Source organism: Giraffa tippelskirchi, chromosome 3, assembly GCF_054371585.1.
Source record: "Giraffa tippelskirchi isolate mGirTip1 chromosome 3, T2T-mGirTip1v1.2.pri, whole genome shotgun sequence".
In the NCBI taxonomy this organism is placed as follows: Eukaryota; Metazoa; Chordata; class Mammalia; order Artiodactyla; family Giraffidae; genus Giraffa; species Giraffa tippelskirchi.
In genome coordinates, this window is record NC_137277.1 from 138,444,532 (window position 1) to 138,458,398 (window position 13,867).

At 37.6% G+C, this 13,867-nt stretch overlaps 1 pseudogene across 1 annotated transcript; it reads left to right on the forward strand.

Moving 5' to 3' along the window:
* Positions 1-9,912: 9,912 nt before the first annotated feature.
* Positions 9,913-13,574, forward strand: LOC145542479 (large ribosomal subunit protein uL18 pseudogene; annotated as a pseudogene). The gene has a single exon (XR_014079885.1). The product of XR_014079885.1 is annotated as a large ribosomal subunit protein uL18 pseudogene (transcript).
* The last annotated feature ends 293 nt before the right edge of the window (positions 13,575-13,867 follow it).

A 13,867-nucleotide genomic window follows, 5' to 3' on the forward strand; every position in this document is an offset into this window, starting at 1 on the left:
AAGTTAATTTTTGTGAGTGATAAGATTCGGACCAGTATCAATCTTCTGCATGCAGTTATGTGGTTTTCCCAGCATCCTTGATTGAAAAGCTATCTTTTCCCTTTGACTACGCTTGGCTTCTTTGTCAAATATTAGTTGACTATATATGCAAGAGCTTATTTCTGGAATGTCAACCTGCTCCATTAGTACATGTTTGTTTTTATGCTAGTATCATACTGTTTTGATTACTATAGCTTAGTAGCACAGTTTGCAATAAGGAAGTGCAATGCCTCCAACTTTGTTTCTTCTCAATATTGCTTTGGCTATTTTGGTTGTTTGTGGTTCCACAGAAATTTTAGGACTGCCATTCTCTTTCTGTGAAAAACGTCATTGGAATTGATTTTATAGATGGCTTTGAGTAGTAGAGACATTTTAACAATATTTATTCTTTCAATTTAAAAATATGAGATCTCTTAGCATTTGTTTGTGTCTTCTTCAGTCTCTGTCATGAAAGTATTATAGCATTTAGCGTATACATCTTTCATCTCCTTAGTTAAATTTATTCCTAAGTATTTTTTTATGCTATGGTGAATGGGTTTTTTTCATATCTTTTTCAAATATAATGTTGTTGATGTAGAGAAAAGAAATAATTATGTCTGTTAATTTTGTATCATGCAATGCACTTTACTGAATTCATTGGTTAATTCTAAAAGGTTTTTGGTGGGATCTGGGGATTTCTATGTATAAGATCAGATCATCTGTAAGCCAAAACAGTTTTACTTCTCCCTTTCTGATTTGGATAGGGCTTCAGTGGCTCAGATGGTAAAAAACCTGCTTTCAATGCGGGAGACCCAGGTTCAAACCCTGGGTCAGGAAGATCCCCTGGAGAAGGGAATGGCAACCCACTCCAGGATTCTTGCCTAGAGAATTCTATGGACAGAGCCTATTGTCCATGGGATGGCAAAGAGGTAGACATGACTGAGCAACTAACACTTTTCACTTTCTGATTTGTATAATTTTTATTTCTCTTCTGCCAGATTAGTCTGGCTAGGACTTCCAATACTAAGTGATAAGTGGACATTCTTGTCTTGTTACAGATCTTAGAGGAAAAACTTTCAATCTTTCACCTTTGGGTATGGTGCTATCTGTGGGCTTGTCATGTGTGGCCTTTATGTTAAAGTATGTTTCTTCTATACCAAATTTGTTAAGTGTTTTTAATCATGGAATGATGTTTTGACAAATGCTTATTCTGTATCTATTGAGATAATTTTATGATTTTTAATTTTCCTTATAATGTGGTATACACATTAATTGATTTTCACATGCTGAACCATCCTTGTAACCCAGAGATAAATCCCATGTGATCATGGTGTATAGTCCTTTTAATGTGATGGCAAATTTGATTTGCTAATATTTTGTTGAGAATTTTTGCATCTATAGCTTATCAGGTATACTGGCCTGTAGTTTCCTTTTCTTGTAGTACCCTTATTCGGCTTTCAATTAAAGTGAGGCTGACCTTGCAAAATGGGTTTAAGAGTGTTCCCTCCTCTTCATTTTTTTAGAAAAGTTTGAGATAGATTGGTGTTAATTCTTCTTTAAGTGTTTGGTATAATTCACCAGTGAAACTATCTTTTCCTGGCCTTTTCTTTGTTGCAAAGTATCTGACTATTGAGTCAGTCTCCTTACTTATTATTGGTCTGTTCAAATTTTCTATTTCTTCATGATTCAGTTTTGATAGGTACTGTGTTTCTAGAAATTAATCCATTTCTTCTAGGTTATCCAATTTGTTGACATACGATTGCTCATAGCTGTCACTTACAATCCTTTGTATTTCCGTGGTATCACTTGCAATGTCTTCTCTTTAATTTCTGACTTTGAGTTCTCTCCCTTTATTCTCGATAAGCCTGACTAAAGGTTTGTCAATTTTGTTTTACTGTTTTTCTACTCTCTATTTCATTTATTTCTGCTCTGGTCTTTGTCATTTCCTTCCTTCTGCTGACTTTGGGCTTCATTTGTTCTTTTTCTAGTTCTTTGAGGTGCAAAATTATAATAGGCTGTTTATTTGAGATCTTTCTTTTTTCTTAATATACACAGTTACAGTTACAAACTTCCCTTAGAACTGCTTTTGCAGCATCCCTCAGGTTTCAGTATATTCTGTTCCCACTTTCATTTATTTCAAGATATTTTTCACTTGTCTTTTAATTTCTCCTTTGATTTATTGCTTGTTCAGGAATTTGTTGTTTAATTTCCCTATATTTGTGAATTTTCCAACTTTCCTCCTGTTATTGATTTCTACTTTCATTCAGCTATGCTTAAAAAAGATATCTGGTATGATTTCAATCTTCCTAAATTTTCTAAAACTTGTATTGTGATCGTCATAAGATCTATCCTGGAGAATGTGTACTTGAGAAGAATGTGTATTATGTAGCTGTTGGGTGGAATGTTCTATATATGTCTGTTAGGTCCATTGATCTAAAGTTTGGTTCAAATCCAACATATTTAGATGTTTGATATTGAGTGTATATATGTTTACAATGGTTAATTCGTGATTAATTTATCTCTTTATTATACATAATAACATTCTTTGTCTCCTGTTACCATTTTTGGCTTAAAGTCCGTTTTGTCTGATATAGGTATAGCTACCCCTTCTCTCTTTTGGTTTCCACTTTCTTTCTTTTTTTCAAAAACAGAACCTTGGTTGCCACTTTCATGGAATATATTTTCCATCCCATCACTTTGAGCCTATGTGTGTGTATATCTTTAAAGGTGAAGTGAGTCTCTTGTAGTCAGCATACAGTTTGATCTTCTATTTTAATCTATCCAGATACTCTATTTCTTTCAATTGGAGAATTCAACTGATGGTCATTTAGAGTAATTATTAACAAGTAAGAATCTACTAATGCCATCTTATGAATTATTTTCTGGCTGCTTTGTAGTATAAACTATGCTGCCATCCTTTGTGAATTGATATATTCTGTAGTGGTATGCTTTGATTCTTTTCTTTTCACCATTTGTGAATTTACCGTACATTTTTGCTTTGTAGTTACCATAGGTATTACATAAAATGTAACAATCCATTTAACACTGATAACAGTTTAACTTCATTCACATACAAAAACTCTATCCTTTTAAGCTTTTCATGTAACAATTTACACATTTTTTAAATTTATTTCTTTTAATTGGAGGCTAATTACTTTACAATATTGTAATGGCTCTTGCTATACATTGACATGAATTAGCCACGGATGTACATGTGTTCCCCATCCTGAACCCACCTCCCACCTCCCTCCCCTTCCCATCCCTCAGGGTCATCCCAGTGCACTGGTCCTGAGCACCCTGTCTCATGCATTGAACCTGGACTGGTGATCTAGTTCACATATGGTAATATACATGTTTCAATGCTATTCTCTCAAATCATCCCACCCTCACCTTCTCCCACAGAGTCCAAAAGTCTGTTCTTTACATCTGTGTCTCTTGCTGTCTGCATATAGGGTCGCCGTTACCATCTTTCTAATTCCGTATATATGCGTTAATACACTGTACTAGTGTTTTTCTTTCTGATCTACTTCACTCAGTATAATAGGCTCCAGTTTCACCCACATCATTAAAACTGACTCAAATGTGTTCTTTTTTACAGCTGAGTAATATTCCATGGTATATATGTACCACAGCTTTCTTATCCATTTGTCTGCCAATGGACGTCTAGGTTGCTTTCATGTCCTAGCTATTGTAAACAGTGCTGCAATGAACATTGGGGTACATATGTCTCTTTCAATTCTGGTTTCCTCAGTGTGTATGCCCAGTGGTGGGATTGCTGGGTCATATGGCAGTTCTATTTCCAGTTTTCTAAGGAATCTCCACACTGTTCTCCATAGTGGCTGTACTAGTTTGCATCCCACCAACAGTATAAGAGAGTTCCCTTTTCTCCACACCCTCTCCAGTATTTATTGTTTGTAGATTTTTTGATAGTAGACATTCTGACTGGTGTGAGATGGTACCTCATTGGGGCTTTGATTTGCATTTCTCTGATAATGAATGATGTTGAGCATCTTTTCCAGTGTTTGTTAGCCATCTGTATGTCTTTGGAGAAATGTCTGGCTTAGTTCTTTGGCCCATTTTTTGACTGGGTCACTTATTTTTCTGGAATTGAGCTGCAGGAGCTGCTTGTATACTTTTGAGATTAATTCTTTGTCAGTTGCTTCATTTGCTATTATTTTCTCCCATTCTGAAGGCTGTCTTTTCACCTTGCTTATAGTTTCCTTCATTGTGCAAAAGCTTTTAAGTTTAATTAGGTCCCATTTGTTTATTTTTGCTTTTATTTCCATTACTCTGGGAGGTGGGTCATACAGGATCCTGCTATGATTTATGTCAGAGAGTGTTTTGCCTATGTTTTCCTCTAGGAATTTTATAGTTTCTGGTCTTACATTTAGATCTTTAATCCATTTTGAGTTTATTTTTGTGTATGGTGTTAGAAAGTGTTCTAGTTTCTTCTTTTACAAGTGGTTGACCAGTTTTCCCAGCATCACTTGTTAAAGAGATTGTCTTTTCTCCATTGTATATTCTTGCCTCCTTTGTCAAATATAAGGTGCCTGGATTTATCTCTGGGCTTTCTATTTTGTTCCAGTGATCTATATTTCTGTCTTTGTGCATACCATACTGTCTTGATGACTGTAGGTTTGTAGTATAGTCTGAAGTCCGGCAGGTTGATTCCTCCAGTTCCATTTTTCTTTCTCAAGATTGCTTTGGCTATACGAGGTTTTTTGAATTTCCATACAAATTGTGAAATTATTAAGTTCTAGTTCTCTGAAAAGTACCATCGGTAGCTTGATAGGGATTGCATTGAATCTATAGATTGGTTTGGGTAGAATATTCATTTTCACCATATTGATTCTTCCAATCCAAAAACGTGGTATATTTCTCCATCTATTTGTGTCCTCTTTGATTTCTTTCACCAGTGTTTTATAGTTTTCTATATATAGGTCTTTCGTTTCTTTAGGTAGATTTATTCCTAAGTGTTTTATTCTTTTCATTGCAATGGTAAATGGAATTATTTTTTAAATTTCTTTTTCTGTTTTCTCATTGTTAGTGTACAGGAATGCAAGGGATTTTTGTGTGTTAATTTTATATTCTGCAAATTTACTATATTCATTGATTATCTCTAGCAATTTTCTGGTGGAGTCTTTAGGGTTTTCTATGTAGAGGATCATGTCATCTGCAAAAAGTGAGCGTTTTACTTCTCCTTTTCCAATCTGGATTCCTTTTATTTCTTTTTCTTCTCTGATTGCTGTGGCTAACACTTCCAAAACTATGTTGAATAGTAGTGGGGAGAGTGGGCATCCTTGTCTTGTTCCTGATTTTAGGGGAAATGCTTTCAGTTTTTCACCATTGAGGATAATGTTTGCTTTGGGTTTATCATATATGGCTTTTATTATGTTGAGGTATGTTCCTTCTATGCCTGCTTTCTGAAGGGTTTTTATCATAAATGGATGTTGAATTTTGTCACAGGCTTTCTCTGCATCTATTGAGATAATCATATGGGCTTTATCTTTCAATTTGTTAATGTGGTGTATCACATTGATTGATTTGTGAATATTGAAGAATTCTTGCATCCCTGGGATAAAGCCCACTTGGTCATGATGTATGATCTTTTTAAAATGTTATTGGATTCTGTTCGCTAGAATTTTGTTAAGAATTTTTGCATCTATGTTCATCGGTAATATTAGCCTGTAGTTTTCTTTTTTTGTGGCATCTTTGTCAGGTTTTGGTATTAGGATGATGGTGGCCTCACAGAATGAGTTTGGAAGTTTACCTTCCTCTGCAATTTTCTGGAAGAGTTTCAGTAAGATAGGTGTTAGATCTTCTCTAAATTTTTGGTAGAATTCACCTGTGAAACCATCTGGTTCTAGGCTTTTGTTTGTTGGAAGATTTCTGCTTGTAATGGGTCTGTTAAGGTTTTCTATTTCTTCCTGGTTCAGTTTTGGAAGTTTATACTTTTCTAAGAATTTTTCCATTTCTTCCAAGTTCCATTTTATTGGCATATAGTTACTGATTGTAGTCTCTTATGATCCTTTGTATTTCTGTGTTGTCTGTTTTGATTTCTCCATTTTCATTTCTAATTTTGCTGATTTGATTCTTCTCCCTTTTTTTCTTGAGGGGTCTGGCTAATGGTTTGTCTATTTTATGTATCTTCTCAAAGAACCAGCTTTTAGTTTTGTTGATTTTTGCTATAGTCTCCTTTGTTTCTTTTTCATTTATTTCTGCCCTAATTTTTATGATTTCTTTCCTACTACTAACCCTGGGGTTCTTCATTTCTTCTTCTTCTAGTTGCTTTAGGTGTAAAGCTAGGTTATTTTTTTGATTTGTCTCTTTTTTCTTGAGGTAAACTTTTATTGTTATGAATCTTCCCCTTAGCACTGCTTTTACTGAGTCCCATAGGTTTTGGGTTGTTGTGTTTTAATTTTTATTCATTTCTATGCATATTTTGATTTCTTTTTTGATTTCTTCTGTGATTTGTTGGTTATTCAGAAGTGTGTTGTTTAGCCCCCATATGTTTGTATTTTTAATAATTTTTTACCTGTAGTTGACATCTAATCTTACCGCATCGTGATCAGAAAAGATTCTTGAAATGATTTGATTTTTTTTGAATTTACCAAGGCTAGATTTATGGCCCAGGATTTGATCTATCCTGGAGAAGGTTCCATGTGCACTTGAGAAAAAGGTGAAATTCATTATTTTTGGGTGAAATGTGCTATAAATATCAATTAGGTCTCACTGATCCATTGTATCATTTAAAGTTTGTGTTTCCTTGCTAATTTTCTATTTAGTTGATCTATCCACAGGTGTGAGTGGGGTATTAAAGTCTCCCATTATTATTGTGTCACTGTTAATTTTCCCTTTCATACTTGTTAGCATTTGCCTTACATATTGCAGTGCTTCTATGTTGGGTGCACATTTATTTATAATTGTTATATCTTCTTCTTGGATTGATCCTCTGATCATATGTAGTGTCTTTCTTTGTCTCTTTTCATGGCCTTTATTTCAAAGTCTATTTTATCGGATATGTGTATTGCTACTCTTGCTTTCTTTTGGCCTCCGTTTGCATGAAATATCTTTTTCCATCCCTTCACTTTCAGTCTGTATGTGTCCCTAGGTTTGAGGTGGGTCTCTTGTAGACAGCATATATAGGGTCTTTTTTTTGTATCCATTCAGCTAGTCTTTGTCTTTTGGTTGGGGCATGCAACCCATTTACATTTAAGGTAATTATTGATAAGTATGATCCTGTTGCTATTTACTTTGTTGTTTTGGGTTCAAGTTTATAAACCTTTTCTGTCTTTCCTGTCTAGAGAAGATCCTTTAGCATTTGTTAAAGAGCCGATTTGGTAGTGCTGAATTTTCTGAGCTTTTGCTTTTCTGTGAAGCTTTTGATTTCTCCTTCATATTTGAATGAGATCCTTGCTGGGTACAGTAATCTGGGCTGTAGGTTTTTCTCTTTCATCACTTTAAGTATGTCCTGTCATTCCCTTCTGGCCTGAAGAGTTTCTATTGAAAGATCAGCTGTTATCCATATGGGAATCCTTTTGTGTGTTATTTGTTGCTTTTCCCTTGCTGCTATTAATATTGCTCTTTATGTTTGATCTTCATTAATTTGATTAATATGTGTCTTGGGGACTTTTGCCTTGGATTTATCCTGTTTGGGACGCTCTGGGCTTCTTGGACTCGGATGGCTATTTCCTTCCCCATTTTAGGGAAGTTTTCAACTATTATCTCCTCAAGTATTTTCTCATGGCCTTTCTTTTTGTCTCCTTCTTCTGTGACTCCTATGATTCAAATGTTGGGCATTTAACATTGTCCCAGATGTCTCTGAGGTTGTCCTCATTTCTTTCAATTCTTTTTTCTTTTTTCCTCTTTGACCACCATTCTATCTTCCACCTCACTTATCCTATCTTCTGCCTCAGTTATTCTACTGTTGGTTCCCTCCAGAGTGCTTTTGATCTCAGTTATTGCATGATCTATTATTGATTGACTCTTTTTTTTATTTCTTCTAGGTCCTTGTTAAACATTTCTTGCATCTTCTCAATCCTTGTCTCCAGTCTATTTATCTGTAACTCCATTTTGTTTTCAAGATTTTGGATCATCTTTACTATCATTATTTTGAATTCTTTTTCAGGTAGACTTCCTATCTCCTCCTCTTTTGTTTGGTTTGGTGGACATTTATCATGTTCCTTTACCTGCTGAATATTTCTCTGCCTCTTCATTTTGTTGAGATTGCTGTGTTTGGGGTGGCCTTTCTGTATGCTGGAAGTTTGTGGTTCCTCTTTATTGTGGATGTTCCTCCCTGTGGGTGGGGTTGAACAAGTGGCTTGTCAAGGTTTCCTGATTGGCGAAGCTTGCTTTGGTGTTCTTGTGGGTGGAGCTGGATCTCTTCTCTCTGGAGCGCAATGAAGTATCCAGTAGTGAGTTTTGAGGTGTCTATGGGTTTGGTGTGACTTTTGGCTATCTGTATTTTAATGCTCAGGGTTATGTTCCTGCATTGCTGGAGAATTAGCTTGGTATGTCTTGCTCTGCAACTTGTTGGCTCTTGGGTAGAGCTTGGTTTCAGTGTAGGTATGGAGGCTTTTGGATGAGCTCTTGTTGATTAATGTTCTCTGGAGTCAGGAGTTTTCTGGTGTTCTCAAGTTTTGGATTTAAGCCTCCAGCTTCTGGCTTTCAGTCTTATTCTTACAGTAGCCTCAAGACTTCTCCATCCATACCACGCCAATGATAAAACATTTAGGTTAACGGTGAAAAGATTCTCCACAGTGAGGGACATCCAGAGAGGTTCACAGAGTTGCATGGAGAAAAGAAGAGAGAGGAGGGAGATAAAGGTGACAAGGGGAGAAGAGGGGGAATCAAAAGGGGAGAGCACAATCTAGCCACTAATCAATTCCCTATGTGCTCTCCACAGTCTGGAACACTCAGAGAGGTTCACAGAATTATATAGAGAAGAGAAGAGGGAGTCAGGAGATAGAGGTTACCAGGAGGAGAAAAGGGAGACTCAAAAGTGGAGAGAACAATCTAGCCAGTAATCAGTTCCCTAAGTGTTCTCCACAGCCCGGAGCACCCAAAGAGATTCACAGAGTTAGGTAGAGAAGAGAAGGGGGAGGGAGGAGATAGATTTGACCTGGGGGAAGAAAAAGGAGAGTCATAAGGGAAGAGAGTAGTCAAGCCAGTAATCACACCCGTAAGTAAAAATGAGTACTGAAGATTAGACTCTTAAATGTAGAAACTTGATAACAAATACCAAAAAGCAAAGATTAAAAATCTAGAGCAGAGGTTAGATTCTCAAAAATACACTATTAGAAATACAAATCAAAATCACAAATATTATTTAAAAATATATATGAAATTTGCTTTAAAATAGGGTCTTTTTTTGCAAGGTAGTAGGTTATAAAAATGAAAAAGGGGTAATAAAGAACTTAAAAATTAAAAAAATTTAAAAATTAAAAAATGATAATAGTAAAATATATCTAGGAATTTCTCTGGAGCTGTTGAGGGCAGTGTGGTGTCATTTCAGTTTCAGATAGTTCCTTGTTCCAGCTTATACTTCCTCTCAAGGTCTATAGACCCCTTCCAATTCTTAGTCACTGTTAACTACAGGATTTTAATCTGTTTCACCTGTCACTTCCAAAGTGGTTCCCTCTTCTTTGTTTATTTTGGCTTCCTCTGTTGTCAAGTCTCTCCAGTGTCTAACTTCTGCCCTGATGCAAGGGAGCAAAGTTGGTCACTTATTTAGGCTCACTTGTTGAGTTGTTCTGTGGGGAGGGAGGAACACTGCGAACAAATATCACTGGTGTAGATGGGGAGTGCTCACAATGTAGGGATCACCCTGGCTTTGCCCCATCTCACAGCATGTGTGCTTTCCTAGTCTACACTGCTCAGGGTCCAAGTTGCTTTTCAGGCGGAACTTTCCAAAGCAGGCCCTGGGTTTCATGCACTTCCCAGATCTAAGCTGCTCAAGTTCAGGTTCTCAGGTACTCCACAAAGGCACAGACTCGGTTGGGCCTGCGTTTTGTACCCTTTCCAGGTCCGAGCAGCTCAGCCAACCAGGTGCTTGGTGAGCACACTGTCCCAGGTGGTTTGTGCGTCTTAATCACCTCCCCAGTCCCAGCTGCTCAGATTCCTGGGTGCGCTGCAAGAGTGCCGTCTCAGATGTGCCATGTGTCTCCTCTGGGGAGCTGATCTGTGGCTGTGACCCTCCTGGAAGATGTCAACAGTTCAGGATCCCAGGAAGACTTGGTTAGCAACTGGGAGCCTGCTCACAATTTGGTGGAGGATGCCATCTCTAGGGCCAAGATTGCCCCTTGCCTTCCTGCTCTGGCTGTCGCCCATCTGCCTCTCTGCCCCTGGCAGGGGGATGGGCCAGTCTGCAGCCGTCTAGCTCTCCTTTGGTATTCGTTCAATCCTTTGATCTGTGAGCAGGCCTGGCTGTGCCTTAGGTTAGAGCTTTTCATGGGCAAGTTCTCTCTCTCTCTTTTTTTTTTTTCTCTCTCTCTCTGGCTATCCCACAGTTTGGGTTGCTATCTCATGTTAGCTCCCTCAGATTGTCCTCACAGCATTCAGTCCCAGTCCTTACCCTAAGCATGCAACCCATGCCTCCCTGTTCAGCCCCTGCTTACTGGTGGCAGATGCGAGCATCTGGGCTACTTCTCCACTGCGAGCTGCGGTTAGGCGCATATTCTGTGGGTTTGTTTCCCCCTCCTCCAGTTATGTTGCCCTCTGAGATTCCAATACTCCCCACAGACCCACCAGTGAGAGGTAGGTTTCCTGGTGTTTGGAAACTTCTCCTTCTTCACGACTCCCTCCCTGGGATGGGTCTCTGTCCCTAACTCTTTTGTCTCGCTTTTTGTCTTTTATATTTTGTCCTACCTCCTTTCAAAGAGAATGGGCTGCCTTTCTGGGTGCCTGCTGTCCTCCACCAGCGTTGAGAAGTTGTTTTGTGGAAGCTGCTCAGCATTCAAATGATCTTTTGAGGAACTTGTGGGAGGGGAAGTGATCTTCCTGTCCTATTACTCTGCCATCTTAGGACTGCCCCTCCAATAATTTACATATTTTATATTATGTATTCATTATTGAATTATGGTAGCTAAAGCTATTTTTAATAATTTTGGCCTTTAGCCTTTACACTACAATTGTGGTTAATCCATTATCATATTATTAAATTAGAGTAATCTGAATCTGATTATATATTTATATTTACCAGTGTCATGTATATTTTCATATGTTTTTATATTACTTAATAGCATTCTTTCCTTTCAGGTTGAAGAACTCTTTTCAGTGTCTTTTGTAAGGCAGGAATAGTGGTGATGATCCTCATCCACTTTTGTTTATTAGGGCAATTCTTTATCTTGCCTTCATTTGTGAAGGACAGCTTTGCTGAATAAAGTATTCTTTCTTGGAACTTTTTCTTTTAGTAATTTATTCTTTTCTCTCCTGCAAGGTTTCTGCAGGAAATAGTCTAATGTCAGTTCTCTTTAATGAAAGAAATTTTATCTTTTGCTGCTTTTAAATTTATCCCTTTATCTTTGAGTTTTGACAGTTTTATTATTAGTGTCTCAGGGAAGATAGATTTGGATTGAAATTTGGGGGTGGTCTGTTAGCTTCATGAACTTGGATGTCCAGAACTCTACCCAGGTTTGGGAACTTCTCAACCACTATTTCTTCAAATCAACTTTCTACCCCCTATTTTCCTTCATACTCCAATGATGTGTGGATTGTTTCTCTTTACAATATCTCATAGGCCTTATTAATTCCTTTTTAATTCTTTTTCTTTTTTTTACCCTCTGACTGAGTAATTTTAGTTGATCTGTTTTCAAACTCACTGACTTTTCTGGTTGATCCAGTTTGCCACTTAAGCTCTCTGTTGAATTTTTCAGTTCAGTCATTTTACTCTTCAGCTCCAAAGTTTCTGTATGGCGTTTTGTTTTGTTTTTAATTTTTTTCTATCTCTTTGCTAACTTCTCATTTTGTTTTTATGTTTTCCTGTCTCCATTAAATTGTTTATCTGTATTCTCTTGAGCTCTTTGAGCATCTATAGAAGAATTATTTTGAATTCTTTTAGGTAATACATGGATTGCCATTTCTTTGGGGTCATCTACTGGAAATTTACTTCGTTCCTTTAGTGATATCATGCTTCCCTGTTTCTTTGTGATCTCTGTATACTTGCATAAGTGTCCACTTATTTGAAGAAGCAGTTACCTTTTCCAGATTTATGGACTGACTTCAGTAAGGTGGGGGCATGTTTGAGTGTGCTGTGCCCCAAGTATCATGGTTCAGGGCACCAGGCATGGGGGTAGAGTAGTAGGACTGAGTCCAAGAGTGGGGAAGTGGGTGTGGTAACTTATACTCTCAGATCATAGAGATCCACAAAATCAACAACTGTGTTGATGATTCTTGGATTCTTAGAAACCTAGCAGGGAGAGTTCACAGAGGCTGCAAGAGCTGTTGGGGTGCTCAGCAGCACCTCCACATCTAGCACCTCCAGGTCTAGGTGATTTTACTCATTAAAAACTACTTAACTCCCCCCTCCCAGAGCCGTGCTGGTTCTGCAGCTCTGTGGCAAGCTGCAGAGTCGGGGTTCTGTTCCGCAGGATGGGGTTTATTAAAGTTGTCAAGAACAAGGCCTACTTCAAGAGATACCAAGTGAAATTCAGAAGAAGGCGAGAGGGCAAAACTGACTACTATGCTCGGAAACGATTGGTAATCCAAGATAAAAATAAGTACAACACACCTAAATACAGACTGATTGTTTGTGTAACGAACAGAGATATCATTTGTCAGATTGCTTATGCCCGTATAGAAGGAGATATGATAGTTTGTGCAGCTTATGCTCATGAACTCCCAAAATATGGTGTGAAGGTTGGCCTAACAAATTATGCTGCCACATATTGTACTGGCCTGCTGCTGGCCCGCAGTCTTCTTAATAGGTTTGGTATGGACAAAATTTATGAAGGCCAAGTTGAGGTGACTGGAGATGAATACAATGTGGAAAGCATTGATAGTCAACCTGGTGCCTTCACCTGTTACTTGGATGCAGGACTTGCCAGAACTACTACTGGGAATAAAGTTTTTGGGGCCCTAAAGGGAGCTGTCGATGGAGGCTTGTCTATCCCTTACAATACCAAACGATTCCCTGGTTATGATTCAGAAAGCAAAGAATTCAGTGCTGAGGTACACCGAAAGCACATCATGGGGCAGAACGTTGCAGACTACATGCGTTACCTGATTGAAGAAGATGAAGGTGCTTACAAGAAACAATTCTCTCAGTACATAAAGAACAACGTAACTCCAGACATGATGGAGGAGATGTATAAGAAAGCTCATGCTGCAATACGAGAGAATTCAGTGTATGAGAAGAAGCCTAAGAAAGAAGTTAAAAAGAAGAGGTGGAACCATCCCAAAATGTCACTTGCCCAGAAGAAAGATCGGGTAGCTCAGAAGAAGGCAAGCTTCCTTAGAGCTCAGGAACGAGCTGCTGAGAGTTAAACCAAACCACAATTTTCTATCAAGATTTTTCAGATAAGACAATAATAAACTTATTGAACAGGCAAAAAAAAAAACTACTTAAGATGTCTTTTCAACAAATGACACTGGAGCAATTGGTCATCCATAGGCAAATATGACCCTAGACTTAAGTCTCATACATTATTTTAAAATTAACTCAAAATGAATCATAGGGTTAAATATAAAACATAAATCTATAAAATCTTTAGTTTAAAACATAGGAGAAAATTTCAGTTTCTAGGACTAGGCAAAGAATTCTTAGATGACAACAAAAGCATAATTCATAAAAAAATTGATAAATTAAGCTTTATCAAAATGAAGACATTTGCCCTGTGAAAGGCCCTGTTAA